The following is a 21,983-nucleotide window of genomic DNA, read 5'->3' as shown; positions in this document are numbered from 1 at the left end:
GATGGACAGGAAGTTAAAGGACCCAGAACAGGAAGAGAAAGGGGGAATCCCAGCTGCAGACACTTCAAAAGGTTTGCCACGTGCCAGAAGAAAGGGCTTCGCGTGCCAGCTGTGGCACACATGCCATAGGTTTGCCACCACTGACTTAAAAGCAAGAAGGCCCTTCATTTGTTCACTAGAGGTACAACTGCACACTCCAATCTTTGTTCTGAAGAAACTGAGGCATTAAAGACTGAATAAGATACTTCATTTTGTGGACTGTCTCTAGAAGAAGGGCTGTACACTTCCCCTTTAACAGCAGAATCCCAAATGAATGGTTCTGCCTGCACTTCCCCCTCAGAGGATTTCCATCCTGATTCTGAATAAGTTTCTGGAACATAATGCTGAGCTCTTGGAAAACTTTAATGTGTGAGGCTGTCTTCACAGATTCTGCTCTTTTTGGAACCAAGGAGATACACTCAAATAGTTCATAATTTGCTTCCATTTTGCCTCAATTATCTGCCAGAGGCAGGTGCCTTAATCTACATAATGATCAGTTTACCTCACTATTTGCTTGCAGGAAGCCACCTACTTCTGAGGAGGCCCTTTTTTTGAGGAGCCCTCTCCCACAGTAGAGCACTTTGCCTTGAGGTTTTAAGGTAAGTGCTCTACTGTGGGGGAGAGCTCATGAAGAGAAAGAGCCTCCTCAGAAGTATGTAGCTTCCTGCAAGGAAATAGCGAAGTAAACTGATTGAAGTTTCAAGGTAAAGTGTGGATTTGTGGAATAGGGAGATCCCACTTTCTCCTCTTACTCAGCCCCTGAACCCCTCTCACCCACAGACTCTGGCTTCTGTCTGAGACTCTAAGATCTGCAGTATGAACATTCTTCATCCCTATTGGATACTGGAATTACAAACTTGTCCTCACTGGACAACTCCTCTGACAGGAATGGGACATATTTCCGAGCACACCCTTCCTACTGACAGATTTGGAGGTAACACTGACCTGACCCCTGGTGGGTTTTTTTTTTTTTTTTTTTTTTTTTTTTTGGCTGTTGAACAAAACAACCACAACAAACCCCAAACCAATTTCTTGTTCTCCACAGCACGTCACAAGAAAGTACAGGGGAGATAATGTTCCCACTTTCACTACTGTCATCCCAATGACTGTGCCAACCAACTGTTATGAAATGTAGCCTTGCTTCAGCTTTAGAAAACAGTTGCAGGCATCTGAAAAATTTAGGTTTGGGGCCCCAAGGTTTTGCAATAAATCATTTTATAGTTCCTCAGTTAATTGTCCTTGCAAGGTTTGTTCAGTCTGTTCTGCATCTAGCAACAAACAAGCAAACGAAAAGAGAACAGAAGCAGATACAGTGGACTGATGAAAGTGTCAGAACCTCTTTGTCTTTCAGTCAATAGTGACTCACTCTTATGCCTCCCCTTCACTTTGGAGACCAGTGGATAGCAAATGTGCAGTGTTCAGAACTTCTCATTGTTTAAGACTTGGCTTGACATTGGCTGCTGGGACCTGAAATGTCAAAGAAGAACAAAAATTCTCCTTCAGTTAGTCCTCCCTGCTTGGCTTAGCTACAATTCGACCATCTGTTTCTGTTGGATTCCGATGCTCACCATACTGGCACTGGACAATTTTGTCTCAGGTGGTGAGTGAGAAAGAAGGAAGGTGACATATGGTAGCAGGCTACTTAATCCAGCAGACTGAAAGCAGAATGCACTTTATCATGGCAATTATAATTCAGTCATTCCATCAATATGCAAAAGTATAGTTTTCTTTTTTTATGATGAGGAAAAATACTGAAAGTTGCAAAATGCATGTGTGGTAGGGTAAATGGGGTAAATGACCTCCAGATCCATTCTGGTCAAGGAACTGATGTGAAATGTGTTCTTTTTGTGCAAGTAGCACTGGCCTAGGACATTTTACTGCCTGAGGCAAAATACAAAATGGTCTCTTTTTCTCCATCAATTCCATGACCAGAAACTGTCTGCAGTGGCAGCTGACACTTATACCTTCTCAGGTATGAGGAGGAGACTGCGTCATTGTCAATACTGAAATAGATGTCAGCTCTTATTCCAGTCAGTCTTAGTTTGGGGCCACAAAACATGGCACACAATTATACTGTTCTCTGATATCTCACTACTAGAGATGGGGACAACTCACCATTTTGATGAGTCATCCAACTTTGTGAGTCATCAAAAGTTGCCGATTCACAAAGCATGAAGTTGCCCCCATGAAGCAATGAATAACGAATATATTCATGGATTTGTGGGGGGGTATTATTATTATTATTTTTAAAAAAATCCCTGCTGCCCTCCTCCACTCCCCCAGTCGCAATGACACCCCCTTCCAATTAAAACCAAAAAACCATTCTGTCTACTGGCCACTGACCAGCTGTTTGGCGGTAGAAAGCCAGCCACCACCACCCAACCCTACAGCCTACCCCCCACTCCCTTAGCCTGCCTTAAGGGAATCTAGGCTGCCCTTTGCAAAGATGGTAGCTGCAGCTTCCCTACCCTAAATGAAGCTGCAGCTGCCATCTTTGTAAAGGACAGACAGTCTCCCTTTTTATATGTGTGGTTGGGAGGCCAGAAGCAGACCTTGGCAGCAGCGATTAAGTTAAGGGGTGTCGGTGATGGTGTGGGAGGGTTAAGGTAGGGAAAGGAAGGGGTGGGGGTAGGCAGTGGGTTTGGGTGGCTGTAGGGTGGTGATGGGTGCCTTTTTGCCGCCAATCAGTTAATCAATGGCTGGTAGGCAGAATGATGTTTTTTAATTTTTTTAAAATAGGAAGGGGGTGTTGGTGAGGTGGGGGAGGGCTAAGGTAGGGAAAAGAAGGGGGTGGGGGTAGACTGTGGAGGTGGGTGGCTGTGGGAGGGGTGGCTGCCTATCAGCTGCCGATCAGGTGATCGGTGGCCAGTAGGCAGAATGGTTGCTGGTTTTTTAAAAATATGAAGGACAAATAAAAACAGGTCAATATTCATCTCTTTGTATTCATGGGGGTTTCTGGAACTGACAAATATGAAGGGATGAATATTTAATGAATCAGCTATTTTCATTGAAAAAGTCGATCCGTTTTTATTTTCGTCCCCATCTCTACTCACTACCATTACCTCAGCATGTGCTACCTGAGGTAGTTCCCTCACTCAGCCTAGAGACAAGCCCTGCATGGTAGTGAAAAAACAAATTGTTGGTCTATGAAATCCATGAACCCCAACTGATTGATTTGAGTTGGAGATGGAGCTTCTAGCTCTCAATGGCTCCACCTCTCTATCATTTGAGTACTAGAAGGGAATCAGCAAAATGGCAATCTTATTAAATAAATTGTCCATTCCTTGATGTGGCCTTCTCTATGTCCTTCATATTTCTGTCAGTCTTTCAGGGCAAAAGTGTTATTGGTTGGCTTCTTGTCCTGAGGAGAATATGGGTGAGACTCAAGCAGTGAGTAGAAGGGAGAACTCTTGTCACAAATGGTTCCAGAGAAATGAGAGCTGTGTCATACTGAATATACCAGATAGGGAATGCATGTCTGTATAAACTTCTATGCGAAATGGTAAAGCAGAATGGGTTGTACCACAGATCACAGGTTACAGAGACAGTACCACATGTTTAAATGCTCCCTCATTAAAATATTCATATAGAAGTAGAACAATGGTTCCCAACCGTAGGACCCCAGATGTTCTTGGATTATAGCTCCCAGAAATCCACGCCAGCAGAGCTAGTGGTAAAAGCTTCTGGGGGCCATGCATGATTTGAAGAGGACATTTTGAACTTATATAAATTTGGTTATATTGAATTATGCTCATTTGCCAAGATTAACACAGAGATATGTATATGCAGAGGATATAATGTTCCAGGATAGAGTGAACACCTATTTTACAACCACACTACATAGAACAGTTGAGACCATTTCAGCTGCCAAGACTGTATCCTATAGCAGTTGTCAGTCTTTCCTCGTTTTCTACATCAGTGCTTCCCAATCTTGGGTCCCCAGAAGTTTTTAGGCTACAACTCCCAGAAATCCTGGCCAGCACAACTACTGGTGAAAGCTTCCGGGAATTTTAATCCAAGAACATCTGAGACCCAAGGTTGGAAACCACTAATGTAGAAAATGAGGAAAGACTGACAACATTCAAATACTTGGAAGGTAATCATATAGAAGAGGGTCAGGATCTGTTCTTGATCATCCCAGACTGCAGGACACATAATAATGGGTTGAAGCTACAGGAAGCCAGATTTTGGCTGAATATCCAGAAAAAAAACTTCTTAATTGTTAGAGCAATGCAATGATGAAACCATTTATCTCAGGAGGCGGTGAGTGCTCCAATGCTGGACGCATTCAAGAGAAAATTGGGTAACCATCTATCAGATCTGCTTTGATTTGAATTCATGCATTGAGCAGAGAATTCGACTTGATTGCCTTATAGGCACAACTCAATTATTCTATTCTTCTGTGAAACTGCTTTTTCAGAAAGAAAGCTAGACTAGAACTGACAATCTTGAAATTTCTTTCTTTACTGTACAGGGGAACATTTAGTCACATGACATCTTTCAAATACAATTGAAAGGTAATCATAACTGAAACAATGACAAGAAAAATGTATACTGGTTCCTCTAAAACTAATACCTTTATTACAGGTAAGGCTTTGTGAGCAGAATTCTCTTCTTCAGACACTGGTGTGGCAATATTTTTATCTTTGTTTTTGTTTCCATTGTTGTTGAAACAGACTAACACAGCTGCTCCCGAAAAATATTAACTGGTACAATCTAGAAACAGTTTTTCATCAGATGATCTGCTCTTTAGGTAAATTAGCTCTCACTGAATCAGGGGAACAGGATTTCAAGATCTGACATGCTGAGTTTCTCCAATCACCTGGCAAGATATACAGTACATTGTTCCTTTAAGCAAGCATTGGCTTTCTGACTTAGCTTCCCACTATCTCAGACTGTGCTTTCATTCTAACAGATGGTTGCTTGGCTAGAGATTGGGGAACTGAATCTGGGGGTCTCACAGAGCATAGAGCAGATATATATGGACTGCAGTACCCAGAATTGCCCTGGCTAGTATGGGACGTGGTGGTGCTGTGGGCTAAACCGCAGAAGCCTCTGTGCTGCAGGGTCAGAAGACCAGCAGTCATAAGATCAAATCCACATGACGGAGTGAGCTCCCGTCGCTTTGTCCCAGCTCCTCGCCAACCTAGCAGTTTGAAAGCATGCAAATGCGAGTAGATAAATAGGTACCACCATGGTGGGAAGGTAAAATGGCGTCCCCTAGTCACGCTGGCCACGTGACAACAGAAACTGTCTTCGGACAAGCACTGGCTCTATGGCTTGAAAACAGGATGAGCACCGCCCCCTAGAGCTGGACATGACTGGACTAAAAAAACGTCAAGGGGGACTTTTACTTTTACCTTTAGTATGGGACTCTAGGAATTCTGAAAGTTGTGATCTGAAATAATTTTTCCTCAGGCTTTGTTTTTTTATATATAAATGCTTACCACTGCTCTGCAAGGCCCTTAAATGAGAAGTGACAGCACGCCTGCAAGTTCACGGAGTGTGACCAGTTTGCGTGTCGGTCTTTCTATAAGCAATGCCCAATGAATGATGTCAGGGAGGTCTCTTTCAGCCACATTGGTGTGTCTGCTTCACTGAGGCAAATCCTCTGTGCAATGCCACAAATTATCCTTTCTCCATATGAAATTCTCAGTCCCATATACCATTAATCATGGCTTTCTGTGTGGTGATTTATTTTTAGATATTCAATGGCTAAAGAGTACAAGGGTAGCTATTCAGCCACCCTGCCATGCAGAAAATAATCTGAAGGGGGGGAAGAACTCATGCATAAATTTGAAAAGTAGGGGGAAAGGGCAAAGAGAAACCAAGCTGGTCTCTGACAGAGCCTCTGCTTTTTGCTCAGATTAGTTTAGAAAAATCTTTGATCTGTCTACTGCGTAAATGATGGCCCTGACACATAATTATTAATTATTGCTTCTACTTAACAAAGTTCTGACCAGTGTTTAACATTTGTGATTCTTTCAAAGACTGCCCTATAGGTGCAGCTAAAGCCAACACCTATGACATTTTAAGGGCTGGGCTTCAAGATTGGTACGATGAAGTGGAATGACATTTAATTACTGATGTGCAGTCATTCACTCCAGCTAATTATGATCCCTGGAGTTTAGTCATCATATGTAATTAACTTCTACTTGCATAAAAGCTTAATGTGCTGCAGGAGCAATGATAGCAAGGAATGTTACACTTTAGAATTAGTGACAGAATCCAAAATGAATCCTGGAAGATAATATTTCCCAGTAAGCGTTACCACTGCCATCTGCTCTTGAACAATGCCTTTTTAAAAACTAGATTGTACTGTTATGGTTATCCATGCATTTGGATAATATGGCAACCTCTTCAGTAGGAGAAACCATGGTAAATTCAGATAAAAATTCAGATAAAAGGAAGCAGAACAGAAAGAGACAGCTGGATTGTTCTCTTTTCCCACTCCTTTTCTTACTCTCTCTTTTCATTATTATTTTAATTTTTTTAAAAAATTAAGCACTTTCTTTTATTATTCTTTACACAAAGACTGGTGAAAGTAAATACCAGATTCCTGATTAGCTTGGGATACAGACCAGAGAAATATAAAGATTTTGCTTCTGATAAAGGCCCTGCCGAAACCCGCTATGCAAGAAAGTTTTTAAAGCTTTTCACCACTTTCAAATTTATTTATTTTTGAGCTGAGAACTGCATTGGAGTATTTGGGAATTGCTAAACCTGATTATTAACTAACTTCCAATTTGCACATTGAATAGAAAAGTGCCATCAGCTCAGTTTGTATCAATATTTGGAAAAAGTGAGTTCCTGAAGTGTCGCTACTCTTTGGATGATAAACATGCAAAGGGGCTCCACTCTGATTTATCCAGCCATCAGATTTTGCAATAATTGTGTTTGCACCATCAGGAGGGAGCAGTGGTGCTCATTCTATTTTCTATCTCACATGTCACAGTATTTTGGTTGGCTTCTTGACCTGGATTGGGGATACTGCCAATTGCTGCTCTATTTCAGATGGCAAAATCTCTTAGAGCCAGATGTGTTTGCTTGACAACTTATGTAAGACTTTGCCCAGTGCTCCAGCAAACAAGCAATTTTTATTTTCTTCCTCTTGGTACACAGAGAGAATCCTCATGAAACCTCTTGTGAACTTTGGACCTCAGAACTGCCAGCACAGTGCAGTAGTGGGGAGTATACATCAGATCTCCCATGAATATAAACACTGTTCACCTCACTCCATTTTAATATGTTCTATGGCGCTGAAATCTTATCCCGGATGTTAGATCTGTGGCTCCTCCTCACATCTAAGCCATCACCTGATGTTGTAGCTGTGCTCCTGCAATGCTACACATGGCTGCCAGCTTTAAATGAGACCTGTAAATTATAAATATAGTAATAGGTATCATCCATTTATTAGTGGCTAACTGCTGCCTCACCCCAAACCAGTAAATCAGACAGCTGTGATGATTACCAATGGAGTTTATTTAATTAAACATAACAGTGTAAAAACATTTAACAAGGGTTTAAAAGTTCAATTGCTGTTATTAAAGGACTCAGTTTTTTTTGTTTGACAGATCTAATTGGAAGTAGGCACAGGGTACTCAGATTGGTACCCATTTATAGCATTTCCCAATTAGTATTTATGCCAGCTGTCAGCCCGACTGCGTGTCTCAGGGGGCATCTCATGCATAGCACATATTTAGGCAGAGCTTGGAAAAGTAGCTTTTTTTAAAGATGACACCCCCCTCCCCCAGGAATTCTCCTACCAACATCTTCACTGGCTGAGCACTTCTGGGAGTTATAGTCCAAAAAAAGGGTCCCTCCCTCCCTCAAAATACTCAAGTGGGAAGTATTTTGCTTTCTCCAAAATGTAAGAAAGCTTTTTTTTAAGCAATATGTGCTCTATGTACAAAAGCCTCAGGAAACTCTAACTGAACCTGGCAATATCTACAGTAGACATTTGTGCAGTCTAAATGTCATGAGAACTGCCATTGGTACAAAAATATACAGTCTCCTGTTTGTTGTTTTCTGTGGCATATCATTTGGAGCAGAACAAACCACTTGGAGAGCCAGTACCTTGATAGAAGAACACATGTTTTCCATGCAGAAAGTAGCAAACCCAGTCCCCGGCACCTCCACATATGGCAAAGAATGGAATCCTGCCTAAAACCCAGAAGATGCATTGCCAGTCAGAGTTGACACTATTGGCCTTGATGGCATGAGGCAGCTTCTTATGATCCTATGTTGCACATTGATCAGCTTGTCCGGGGGTGTCCCTGGAGATTAGGTCATTCTTATCTTTTTAAAACAAGAGAAAATGTATGGGTGTGAAAGCTGGACAGTTAGGAAAGTTGACGGGGTGGTGGTGGTGGAGGAAACATGATTCATTTGAAATTTGTTGTTGACAAACAAGTGGGTCCTAAGAGCAAATTATGCCTGAATTTTCTGTGAAGGCAAAAATATTGAAGTGGAGACTGTCCAACTTTGGCCACATTGTGAGAAGGCAGGATTCTCGGGGAAAGACAATAATGCTGGGAATGGTAGAAGGCAGCAGGAAAAGAGGACAACCCAATGTAAGATGGTCTGACTCCCTAAAGGAAGACCCATGTCGGAGTTTACAAGAGCTGAACAGGGCAGTTGAAGACAGGGCATTTTGGAGATTGCTCATTCATAAGGACCTGATAAGTTGGAGGCAACTTGAGAGCAGATAACATTTGAGTCAAAGGAGCTAAGCAAAGCAAACGTGGCAGAGGGAGGAGGTGATGATTCGCTAGACCGTCAATTCTGTTTGGCTCCCCAGTTGAAGGATAATTGCCTAGTCAAAGCCTCTACTCCTATTCTGTTTGAAGCTAGGGTTGCTTAGCAAATACTGAAAACACGATGTATTGAGGTGCTATCCCATAAGCCTTTCCCCACCCCATGCTGCCACAAAAGAGTGACAACTGTGCTTGGCCTACCCCACCCCTCCATTGACTATAAATTCAGACAGGCCTCACTCCAAAAATGATTCCTAGTCCACCTGAAAGAAGTGAAGGCCCTTAGGGTGGAAAAGTTAGCTGTCACAATGTGACTTTGTAGGTGACCGAGTGAGAATCAATAGATCTGACAACACACTTTGTTGAGCATTGTGGGACAAGAGACTCCCTACCAAACATCTTACTGTAAAAGTGCTGAGCAAACAAAACACAGGACAGGCACCCATGAATGAACATGACATATGGCAATACTAAACTGTTTGGTAAGACAAAAAGAGGACCAAGGTATTTCCCGAATCACTCTTTCACAAATAGAGTCCAAGAATGTTGGGTACTGGAAACTCTGAGAAATTGTGTCGGAGGGGGGAAAGGGGGGGGATACTAACACATAGCTACCAACTCTAACAGATCCACCCTTTGCAGGCTGTTGAGACAAAATGGGATTCCCATGTTAGAGTTTGCGCTTTTGCAGGTCCAAAAGATAATTAAGGGTACACCATGAACCCTGTTATTTAGGCAGGCATTCCAAAATGTTATACCTGTGGATTTAGCTGAGCTTAGTTAGCCTACTTGACCAAGTTTGCCATTTTAAATGTTTTAAATGTTTTTAATGCAAATGTATTTTAATGCTTTTGATTGCATTGTTTATTTGTATTTTATTATTTTTATTTTATGTTCTGTTTAATTATGTTGTTTGTGTGTGTTGCAAATTGCCCAGAGTGGCCTTTAGCCAGATGGATGTTATAAAAATGAAATGAACAGACAGACAGACAGACAGAGAGACAGACAGAGAGAGACAGACAGACAGAGAGACAGACAGAGAGAGAGAGACAGACAGACAGACAGACAGACAGATAGATAGATAGATAGATAGATAGATAGATAGATAGATAGATAGATAGATAGATAGATAGATAGATAGATAGATAGATAGATAGATTTGAACGAAGTTCAAATGCAAAAGAGGGAACAAAAACATTGGATGGAACAAATGTACTAAGGTGGAGATGGCATAGCAAATGCCCAAAATGCTGAGAGGCTGGAATAGCATGGATGAGGCCAGCTAAGTGCTGAGTAAGGTCTGCTGAGAAAGTGTAGTCTTGATGAATGGACATAGCAAACTACTTAGTGGGCCAATAGGCCAGTTTAGCAAACTAGCGTGGGAGTTTCCCAAAGCTTAACAGGGATGGAAGGCCAATGCAATGACCCCACATGGATGTAGCAAGTGCCCAGAAGGTAACGGTGCCAAAAGAACAGGAGGGCAAACCAAAGTGAGCATAGTAACTATCCAGAACTTAATGGGGGCAATGGGCCACAACTGCAAGCCACCGTGGGGGTGTCAGAGCAACAAACAGTGACAGAAGTGATGGGATATGTGCTATCAGGGACAGAGAGCAAACCCTGGCCTTATCTTCTAAAGCAACCTTTCTCAATGGGGGCCATTTTGACAAAAATGGGTCTACTGTTTTCATCTCTGCCTTCCTAACAGCGTTGGTGAGAGTGGAGCAGTCATCTTTTCACCCAGTTCAGACGGTGATCTTCAATCTACTTGTTAATCTCAACGAGAGCAAGCTCATGGAATGAATGGGATTCACATAAGTGTCCACTTAACATTCAGCAACAGATTCAATGGCCCTACTCTAGCGGGGACTATCAACTGAATTTGGGCCATTTATTCTTTCATACGTCTCTAACTTAAGGGTGTTAATATTGATTTGTTTTGTTTCTAACAGAGTTCTAATGGGGAGGGAAACTATGAAGAAACTTTCACACCCATTCTGGCTGCTGCACTGAATTATTTCTGGTTATTTATTTGTCTATGAGAAGCGCTTGCGCCTAGGGCTGATGTTATAGATTGGCATCTTGATCATGTAAGACGTGGTGTCATTTGTTGATGCCAAACTATCTAAACAAAATGGCCAGCTTGTTTGTTGTTCCTGAATTAAGCCATTTGTATTTTTGCAAAAGTGAAAGGGTTCAGCAGGGAAGAGTTTTAAGATAGCAAGAGTGGTGGTTTCTCCCCACTTTGATTCCGTGCTACAGTATGTCAGTTACAACACTCATAAATCAGTCTTGGACACAATCCATTTGTTTATTTATTCTTTTGTTTGGGGGCTAAATGATGGAGTAGGTTTTCACATTGCTCTCTTTGACAGTTTGTTCCTTTCATCAATAATATGTGCCATGACTTTTTTTTTTCAGCTTTCTGGTTATTTATACTAGCCTTTTGCTATCAGGATGATGCTTTGGGGTCTCTATTTTGATTCTTCAGTGTTTTCCCCTTGAATAAAGAACACCTCCCGAACACATCTTCATCTTTAATTAGGTTTCTAAGGACAGGGTCCCATCAGGATCATGTAACATAAATAAACAATCATACAAGTGACCCAGCTTTTGCTGTTGGTCCTTTATTGTGCTCTCAATTTCCTCTGGCAGAGGAAGCAATCAGGCACACAGTTTCATGCCTACAGTGTGATGGATAGAAAGACTCACTGCTTGTATGATCACTCTCATGCAAGTGGTTTTCTTCCATAGGATTTGGACCTAAGTTTCACATTGGCTGATTCAGATAATGATACAATTACACTAGTGGTAACCAGTATAACACCTCATTTTGCTCCTAGCAAATCATGTGTGTGACTATGCCTCTACACAAAAATTGTGCATCACACAGTACTGTGCTATACACAAGGAAATTATATGGGATAAACTGTTCTTGCAGGAAGTTTCCATGTCAGTGTTACTGATGTGGTTGTTACAGGATCTTCCTTCATGTTGTTAAACATGTTCTCCTGATATCATTGCTTTTTGACAGTGAAAGGCGTCAGATATCTGAAGGGCTGTCACACACAAAATAAATCAAGTTTGTCATTTGCTCCTTGAGAAAGAAGGGCCTGAACCAGTCGCTTCAGATTAAAAGAAAGAAATTCTGGTGAACTATTTGGGACAACTCCCAGATGGTAAAAGCTGTCAATCTCTGAAATGGACTGCCCCAGAAAATGGTTGGCTCTTAATCAACAGAGATTTTTAAACAGAAATTGGATGATCATCTATCAGGGACACTTTAGTTGCGGATGCCTGCATTGACAAGGGTTGAAGATGACCCATGGGTGCTTTCTGATTCCATGAAAAACAGCATCCATGTTTCTAGTAGGCTGCACAAGAAGTCTCTTTCAGAATGTGGTGGGGGGAATTGGAGAATTCTCATCACATAATGTTTCTTCAATCCTCTGAGTTTTGGTAGAAATAAATACATTTATAGAAATAAATTTCTCACAAGAATTCTGGGTGAGAAATGCCACTTTTAGTCTTTGCTGTTTCACATATCCAGCTCACCTGCAGGGCTTTGTGTGTCAATTTTGCCTCAGGACACTGATCACACCACACATATCCCATTACTATGTGTTCTAGAACCGAATCTTGGATGCTATTCACATGGCAGGTCCATGCTTCAGAGATTTTATTATGTTTTTTAAATGAAATAACCAGCAATGCTGTCTAAGAGTTAGAAGAATGTTATATGAGTCGGGAGAGAATAACCTTATATGGAGAAAGAGGGGAGGAAGATGTGAGAAGTCTACTGTGACATGGCTGGCCACTCTGCTGTCACTGCCTACTCAAGCCTCTCAGAATGCCCACCACGCCACTTCACACTCGCTGCCACCAATTATAATAACCAATTAAGAAGGACAAAGGTTTCCTTCAAAACAAAACAGGTTTATTGATAACAAAATAAAATATGAAAATCACAAGTAGCTAATCACAATGTCAATCACTGCTTCTTATTTAATTAATCACAGACTTTCCCTCACTGACTATCCAGGCACACAGGCCTCTAAACAAGCTCTTTCTCCCTCACACAGCAGATCTGATCTCTCACACCCTCTTGACACCCCTTTTTATTCCAGCTCCTCCCTCTCCAGCTCCCCCCTCCGTCACCCCATTGGCTGATGATTCACTGCCCAGCTGTGACGGACAGGTGAGGTCAGGGCTGCCTGTTAAATTTACATGCTAAAAAACTTTGTAATTCAAACATCTGACAATCTTTCTGCAACTTGACAGAAGGTGCTGGAGTGGTCAAATCTCGCTCAAGGGAGAACCTCTATCTACAGACCAGTTTGGGAAGATTCAAAATACTTTTTAGCTACAGGGATTCCAATCCAGAACCACAGACATTAAGCCTCTGGAGGGTCCCCCCCTTAAAAAAAACCAAAACAAAACAGAAAAGTTGAGCTGGCCTCTGTTTGCCAGTATCTTTGGTGTTTGGGAAGCATATCATTTTTAAAAGTAGATTGGAAAACAGTGTGTGTGCTAATTACTCAAATAAAATACCTAATTTTTCCAAGAACTATAATTGACAGGATGTAGAGGACACAACATCTATAATATTAGAAGTTTGCTGTGTTCTCTCCTCTCTTGCTTCTTTTGGTAAGCAGTATCCTGTTGCTAGTCTGAATTAGAGGGTAGACCGATCAACATGACTGCTGAATGTTACACCTATTTCTGTAAATCACATTGATTTACATACAGTGATTGCATGTAGATACAAACGATCTTTACTGTTCAAGAATATTTGTTGCCTTATTTTCTTCCAAACAAATCAAAAATATCTTAATACAGAGATAGTCTGCTTTAACTGACCACTCAGATTAGCAACAATACTGCATATCAGTTTCATAATAAAAGTTTCAATTAATCCTGATAGGATAGCTGTATGCTCTGTAGTTCATTTAGATAAAACACTCATCCAACCAGGGGGTAGCTAAATCTTAATGAAAACTAGCACTTTTGCTACAGCTATGCCAATTTTCATGGATCTTAGTTCAATTCCATACTTTCCTTCCTCTGGGCATTTTATGGGATGGAAAATACTGCATCCTTCTTCAATGAAAGTTTTTTTTAGAATAGTTAATATATTTAGATAATTTTCTATGTAAAAATAACTATAATCTACACAGAAAGTTTAAGTTTTTATTTTAGGGCTATTATCTCAAACCAATAATAAAAGTCCTGTGGGCTTTTCCTAATTACTTCACATCTTTTTATTATGATGAATAAAATGTTTTCATGTCAAGAGGAAGAACTACAACATTATTCTTAATAGGATTTAGCTGCAATCAGTGTCATGAAAGTGGATGAAATTGATCAGTTCAATATAAACAGGATCGTGCTTTAAAGCAAAAATGTTAGCTTGGTTCAAGAGCTTAATTGGATTGAGGATGGAAGCAGCCAACATTTTATATTCTGGTAAGAAATGACAGACTTCTACAACCCTACTGAGTTGGTCTCCAGTCCATGATCATCAACAGGAAGAAGTCATCCCTGCCCTCTCTCTTATTGCTTTGCTCATGCAAATAGGGTGGAGTCAGAAAAGAGAAGTTGCTGCTTGTATGTGGGCCTTATACAAGAGCAAAAACCCTGGATAATCTGGATTTTGCTCGCATTTGAAGGCTATACATGAGCAAAACCTTTCTTCTATTCAGACACATCATTCTTTGCCTGGGCAAACTTTCAGGTAGCTCTCAGAATGAAACTATTTTAGAATTGGGGCTTGAAGAATAGTTTACTATAGTCATTGCAAAACAATTAGCTAGTTCTCCACCCAAGGAAGGTCACTCTACAGTAATATTCCTGACAGTTGAATGCATTTACAGTATGCTGTGGAAATATGGAGGTAGGATTTGCAGGTCCCATAGCTTGTACTCTCTGCTAAGAGATTAAGTACTATATTTTTCTTTCATAGATTTTTAATGTTAAGAAATCTAATATTTTAAGAGATGCATTCCCTACTATCTTTTCAATGTGACTTTTCAGGCTATAAACTAAAAATGCATGCTCCTGTAATTTTGAAACACGATCCAATTTCTGCCTACAACTTAAGTTTTGTTTTTTGAATTATTTCTTATTTGCAACTTTTCATACTTATAATACAATATGGCAATTTCTGTTGAAGCATTTGTGCATACAATTTTCCATAAGACTTTGTGTTTTTACATAGTGGCACATAGAAGCAAGGTAGCTCAATAAAGCTTGTAGAAATAGACAAGCTAATGTTACCTTATTGCAACAGTGGAAAGAAGGAAACCTTGATACTCAGATGAGTTTTGTTATGATTGGAAATAATTGATTTCATTCAGTAATTAACCCTGTTTTGGGAATAAATGGCCACTGCGATGAACATACTCTTCTGATGTTTCCCTAGAGGTCCACAAAGTTCTGCAGGGCTCTTAGAGAGATGCTCAGAGGTCAAAATCCCTGACCTGGCAACTGCATTATAGAACAACTGAATATGGCTTTATGTTATAGTGTTATATGCTGCTGTAGTCAGAAAGCATCATTCCTCCCAATGTTGTTTTCAGAATTTGAGACTTCCTAACTACTGTTGAGCAATCTTAATGAAATTTGACCTTCCTGGAACACATTGGCCTCCTCAAAGAACACAACACTTCTTTGGAGTTTGTTTTCTATAACAACCAAATTAATGAAATAACAGTTTACATCTGATTTTGTTTTGTTTGCTTTAAACTTAAATTGATGGCCTAACTTTGCACTGTTGAAGACAATTCCAAGCATTCATTTCCTGGGTTTCAATTTCATTCTAAACTGGCAGCCACTTAACATCGTCAGCTCCTTTTGCTTTTAACTGAATAAAGGTCAAATAATCAGACATCTAAAAGGACAGCTCATTTATCATCCTTTGATAAATGTGTCAGTAGCTAATCTTTAGCACTGGATGGTAGCACCATACAATGAAAGGTTAATGGATTCAAAGTATTGGATTTACCACAACAAGGGTGTAATGATGACTATGGACAGAAATTTCAATTTTCATTCAGCTGCATGAAAAGATGTGCTCATGTAGAAGCTCTGATTACTATACTTTGCATGCTATGCTGCTAAATTGCATCATAATGAGGTCAAGAACCATTCTGCATCTGCGTGAACATATATGCACATGTGCATGCATATATATACATATTAATATCTTACTGCTGAATGTACTCTTTTAATCAGGGTTGGGTTTGCTGGCAAAACATCCTTTTTCCCTTGTGTCAGCAAAACCAAATTCCAGCTGAAAGAAATCTACTGAGCAACAAGATATTAATGTATAGCAAGGTGTGTATATACATACTTTCTTACCTGTCAATTATCTATCCAAAATTGTAGGGTGATTCTTGAGATCAGAAGGATGCTTTTCTTGGACATAGTAAATTTTACCGCTATCATACACACCTTAGTCACATCCAGGTGGAAATGCTTCAACACACTCTAAATGAAGCAGCAATTTATTTGAAAATCATTTGGACACAACAGATGGAGCATATAGACTCATCTTACTCCACTGCTACTGCTAATTAATCCCAACTGATTTCTGAGCACAAAGGCTGCTTTACAACTTTCAAAGGTCCATACAATTTGGACACAGAATACTAAAATGCTACCTTCACTCCTATGAAGCTCGCCGCCCCCTGAGATCATCTGCTGAGGCATTGCGCCATTCATTGCTACCTGGTGCTATTTATCTCTTCCCCTACCTGAACTGATCTATCTGAACTACGTCTTTCAAGCTGGACACTCTGAGAAACAACTGTAGCCTTATGCAGGCATTCTTCAAAACATTATCCAGGATGTGAAGAGGATAGAGCTGTACCACAGAATGCCCCAATTCAACATCATGAATAGACATGGAGGCTTTGTATTCATATATGAATATGAAGCCCACCAGCACAGATGGATGGCCCGATTGCCACACACCCCCCCCCGAACTCACTGGACCACTTACTGCATGGCACACAACACACACGGACAGCATCACCCCCATGCCCCTATCACAGCAGTAGCTCAGCTGCCGCAGTCCTGCCTCCCTGCTCGCACTCTTGTACTCCACAGCTGAGCAGGGAGATTCATCCTCCCAACCCCTTGCTGGAGTGACTGAGCAAGCAGGGAGCCAGGACTGCAGCAACCAAGCTATTGTCATGATTGATGATCAGGGGAATATGCAGGCCATTTGCACTGCACACCATGTGTCAAGTGGTCAGGTAGGTTCTGGAAGTGAGTGGTAAATCGGGCCAGCCACCTGTGCCAGTGGGCTTCATATTTGTATATACAAATATGAAGCTCTTATGTCTATTCATGAACATTTTTTAGTTTCTCTACCCCAGCCCCAATATTGGTTTTCTGAATAGCTGAGCAGGGTTGGAACAGTAATCCATTCCTATGTTCACATATACTATGTAAAGATCTTATACACATAGCACAAACATTGGCTTAGAGGGACCTTTGTGCATGCAGGTGCATGTATGGTGGTGCCCCCCCAATATTTTCAGGGTACATTTGAACATAGAAATGGACATACTGGTTCCAACCTTGCTCAGCTGTTCAGGAAGCCAGTTTTAAATAGGAACGCAAAGAACATCCTTCTTCCCGGTTTAGGCTATCTCAATTGGAATAGAATTCTCAGTGAGAAATGTTCAAGCTCTATGAGGATCTTTGGTTCCCAATAAGAATGCCATTCCCCCCCCCCCCAGGAGCTTCATAATTTGTGCAAGCCATCTTGTACAAACTCCTTTTCTGAGAAGCAAGACAAGAACAAAAAAACAAACACAGAACTTGCAGAACAACCCTGCTGTTGATTTTAATCCACAGGCACCAAAGCAACAAAGCAGCAACCTTTGCCATTTGGGGAAAAAAGGTTTATTTGCATTAACATTCTATTTGTGCAGGGGAAAAAATGTGCAAAAGATTGTATTTGCTCTCTTCCAAAAAGTGCCATAGCATACCTTGTTCTCTTGCAGGACAAGGAAGATATTTTTGTGACTCCTTGACTGTACAAGCAGGACAGAAGTGAGCATGGGTTGAAACAGCATCTGAGTTGGGCTTAAAGTTATTTTAAGGATTGGTGTTCATGGAGCTGCCTTGTTTTCATCTTCCCTCCCCCTCCCTATTCCTTTTTGTGTACTGAATAAATAATAGCAATATTCACACAATTTGTTACTCAGTCTTGCACATGTTCACTGAGGAGTTGTACCAGTTTGAAAAGTATTTTATCCCTAGTAGGTGTGGCTAGATTTGCAGCCCTTATTGGTTGGAAGCCTTTAATTAGGTGACTATTAGCAAAAGATCTAAATTAGTTCTGCCAGTTTGGGCATGAATCCATAGTTAATTGCTTGCAAAAATATTTCATGCATATTGGTAAGGATGACCATAAGCCACTAGAAGATTAGAAGAGCTGTTTAGACTATAAGTGGGAGGAGATTACTGTCTGAGGCTGGTGACCTTTGGAAATTCAGATATTATTTAAAGAAGTCATAGATATGAATATTAGAAAATACTGGACCAGGAGTGGCATGATGATATATAACATGAAGGTCAAGAAGACAAGTCCCTCACATTAGTAGCCATTAGTCAAAATAATAAAAAGTCTTATAGTTTCTGAGTAAGCATTTATATGCCAATTTGTATTTAACAGCTGGATCAGCTTGTTAAGGTCAATTTACAACACCATATTAAAGTGAGATTAATATCATAGCATCCACTAAATGCTGACAAACAATTTTTATGTTCACATATGCAACCATAACCAAGTGATTTTTGAAGAACAGCAAGATAAAGTGTTTGCATATGAAAAACAACTTTTGTAGGTGGGGGGCTTTACTGCAAAGTATTCATTATTCTCTCGTAAGTAATGCAACGACACTGAAATGTTGGGGAGTGTTTTTATGATTTTGAAAACGAGCAGAACTAGAAGAAGTAGACTGCAGCAGAATGAACTCAGTAGACATTTAAATTTCATTGGGCTCCAGACAGTGACAGATTTATGTGCAAACTACGTAAACTACAATGTAGGACCATAGACTATGGGAGGCCTCTAAATAGTATATTTTCAAATATATATATAATGTATAAAATTTAAAAAATCCTTGTGTTTGTATGTGTACTGTAATGCCATAAAGCCTCTTAAACCTGACATTCCTTAAGCACATCTTAATACAGCCCTGTCCACAAATCTGGGGGTGGGGATGATAGCTTGACAGTGATCTTAGACCAGTATTAAACCATTGATTCTATATAACAGATAGATATGCTGCTACCATTAACATAATCTTAGCAATCTTATTTTAAATGGTAATGGCTGCTCAAAGCAAAGCAGTTCTACATACTTGCTTAAATGCAACCATTTTTATCACTTCCATTTATATCCCACTGTTCCTCCACTGATGTCCAGGAGCTCTCCTCCTCTGCACTACTCATCAACAAGAACCTTGATGATGAGAAAGTATGATAGACTTAAGGTCATCCAGTAAGCTAATCATTGCACCACACACTCTTCCCCATCATGCTCTCCTCTGCAAATCAGGATGCTCATAATTAACTCCTGGTTGTGAACCTGATGATGTTCAAAATACAATCACCCGGGCACCATCTGCACTCGACTTTTGTTACAGTCCAGTACTAGCCACCCGCATGCTATTAAAGATGACATAATATTGCAATAAAAGGTGTGAAGTGCAATATAACTAGTGCCTTATAACCAGAGTAATCCATTAAAGAAACTCCTCTGTATTTAGAAAGAAAACTAATAAAAGAGCAGGAATAAAAAAAATCTTCAAATGTTTACTCTAGCAGAAGATTGGGGGTGTTCTCAAGTCTGCTCTCCCACTGCCCTCATATTGCATCTCCCCCTTGGATCCTGCACCCTGTCAACTAATCCACAGGAAACACCATTGCCCTCGAACCCCATGTAGCAAATTTGAGATTCCTCTAGTGATCACGAAAGTCTTGCTGAGTGTTCTGCATTTGGGTCAGGATTACTGTACCTTGATCTCCTCTCCGACAAAGCCAGCAAATGAAGAATAAGACACCAAAGTTGTAAAATACCCACAAGCAGCATTTATGGGTCTAGAGTGTCTGGAAGCATTTCACCTCCTACGCTCAAGATTCCTGGCATTCCAGAATGCTGGTTCTTTAGGAAATTCACCTGTTACATGGTTGCTATCCATGGTCCTGAATCCAGCCATAACATTCTAGGTTAGTAGCTGTCCAGAGTCCTGATCTTTCCTGCTCCAGCTCAATATTTTAACAACTTTACCTCATATTTATTTATTTATTTATTTATTTATTTATTTTATATCCCGCCTATCTAATCAATTAAGATTACTCTAGGCGGCTGACAACAATAAAACAATAACAGTGTAGTTCCTACTTGAGTCACCTCATCCCTAGAATGAATCCTCAGTATAATTCTAGAAAGAGAAGCCATTAATATAATTCCCAATAGAAAAAGGAGGTAAGCTGTTTTTACTTTCCTTTTTTCAAAAGGAAGAAAATATACATAAATTTGGTGTACTACACAGTTGATCAGCTGTCCTCAGACCATATATGAACTTCACATCTGCTGAGCATAGTCTGTGTATTCCAGCGAAAGAGAGGGGTATAAGAGATAAAAATAGCAAAAGGCTGAGGCATATTTCAATACAATATGTCCTGAAGAAAAAAGGAACAATTATGCCTGAGATAGCAAACGATTTGGCATTTTAGCAGTGTTTAGCAGCGCTGCTTCTATTAGATTGGCCCATTGTATTTCACTGATCTGCTTCCTCATTATTTTAGTCTGTTGATAAAGGGATTATGAGAAAATGATGAATAAAACATAGCACTGGCATACTTTACAAATAACATTTTGTTTCTTGAGGATAACATGAATTCACTTGAAAGTTTTTTCTCCGTTTTGAGGGGAAAATATGATTTTGAGTTTGTCAGCTCTTGAGTGTGTGTGTGTGTGTGTGTGTGTGTGTGTGTGTGTGATCATTTATATATAAACTGAACAAGGATGCTATTTGTTGAAGAGCTGTATCACTAGTTTAGCTTTGCTAACAACTGATGATGTTCACATGCACCCACATTTCAAGGTCATTGGCAGTGCATACTATACTCTTTGAATGTGTCCATGCCTCATTTTTTTACTTCAGCTCACTGATAAACAAGATCAGTCAAATATCTTTCTTTTGGACAGTGAAAGAAGCATTTAAATATTTAAAAGAATTGGGAAAAGAGAATTTTTATTTATTTTTTATGTCACTAGTTTTCCAATATTAAAGGGGGAGACACATGCAGAGAGAAATATTTAATTTTACTACAAGAAACAAGCTACATTGCTCTAGCCCAGTACTATAAAAAGAGCATAATAATTAAAGACAGGAACATTAACCAGGATACAGAAATTAGTTCATATATAGGATTTCTGCAAATCTAACTGACTCTGACAGAAACCACATGGTTTTCTGAAATTTTACTTAGTTCAAAGACAGAGTTTTCCATGAAAAATCATGGGAATGGTGACAGTACCTGCTGTTTGGAGACAACAAATTTGAAATTTTCCTGGTTAATAGGACTAAGTGATTCTTCTCTATTCATTTTTAAATCCTGGTCATAAACTTGGAGAAAACAGGCTTTTGGAAAGCTCCAAGCTACATTTATCTCAACAGGATTTTTGTGAAAGTGGGATGAAACATTATTCTGGCAAAAAAGATGTTGCGGTGATAGCAATATGGGAGAGGGATGCTTTTAAAGCCACTGAAGATTGGGGGCCATTTTAAATTAATTATATAGCCAATATCCTGTGACACAACTCCTATGGCTTATGCAATGGGACTGGCATGATCACCAACAGGTTGTCACTAATTAAAGACTTCCCTTTACTTTCAATTTCAGCGTGTACATGACTTTGTCTCATTGTGTGAAAATCTCACACATCCTAAAATAAAAAAGGAAGTCTTCAATTAGTGGCAATCTATCTTTGCTAATTACATTGCTCTTGTTGCACAGGTGAAATTGTACAACAGGATACAGGCCCATATGTGATTTTTGAGGTCCAGAAGTTGAGGTTCAATACTTAAATTTATATTTTTAAAAAGAACTCTATCCTTTTATCTTTCCTGATTCATTCTCTCATATCTAATGATTCCCTAA

Source organism: Pogona vitticeps, chromosome 5, assembly GCF_051106095.1.
Source record: "Pogona vitticeps strain Pit_001003342236 chromosome 5, PviZW2.1, whole genome shotgun sequence".
In the NCBI taxonomy this organism is placed as follows: Eukaryota; Metazoa; Chordata; class Lepidosauria; order Squamata; family Agamidae; genus Pogona; species Pogona vitticeps.
The sequence above is the reverse complement of the archived record's forward strand: the minus strand, read 5'-3'. Positions refer to the sequence as shown.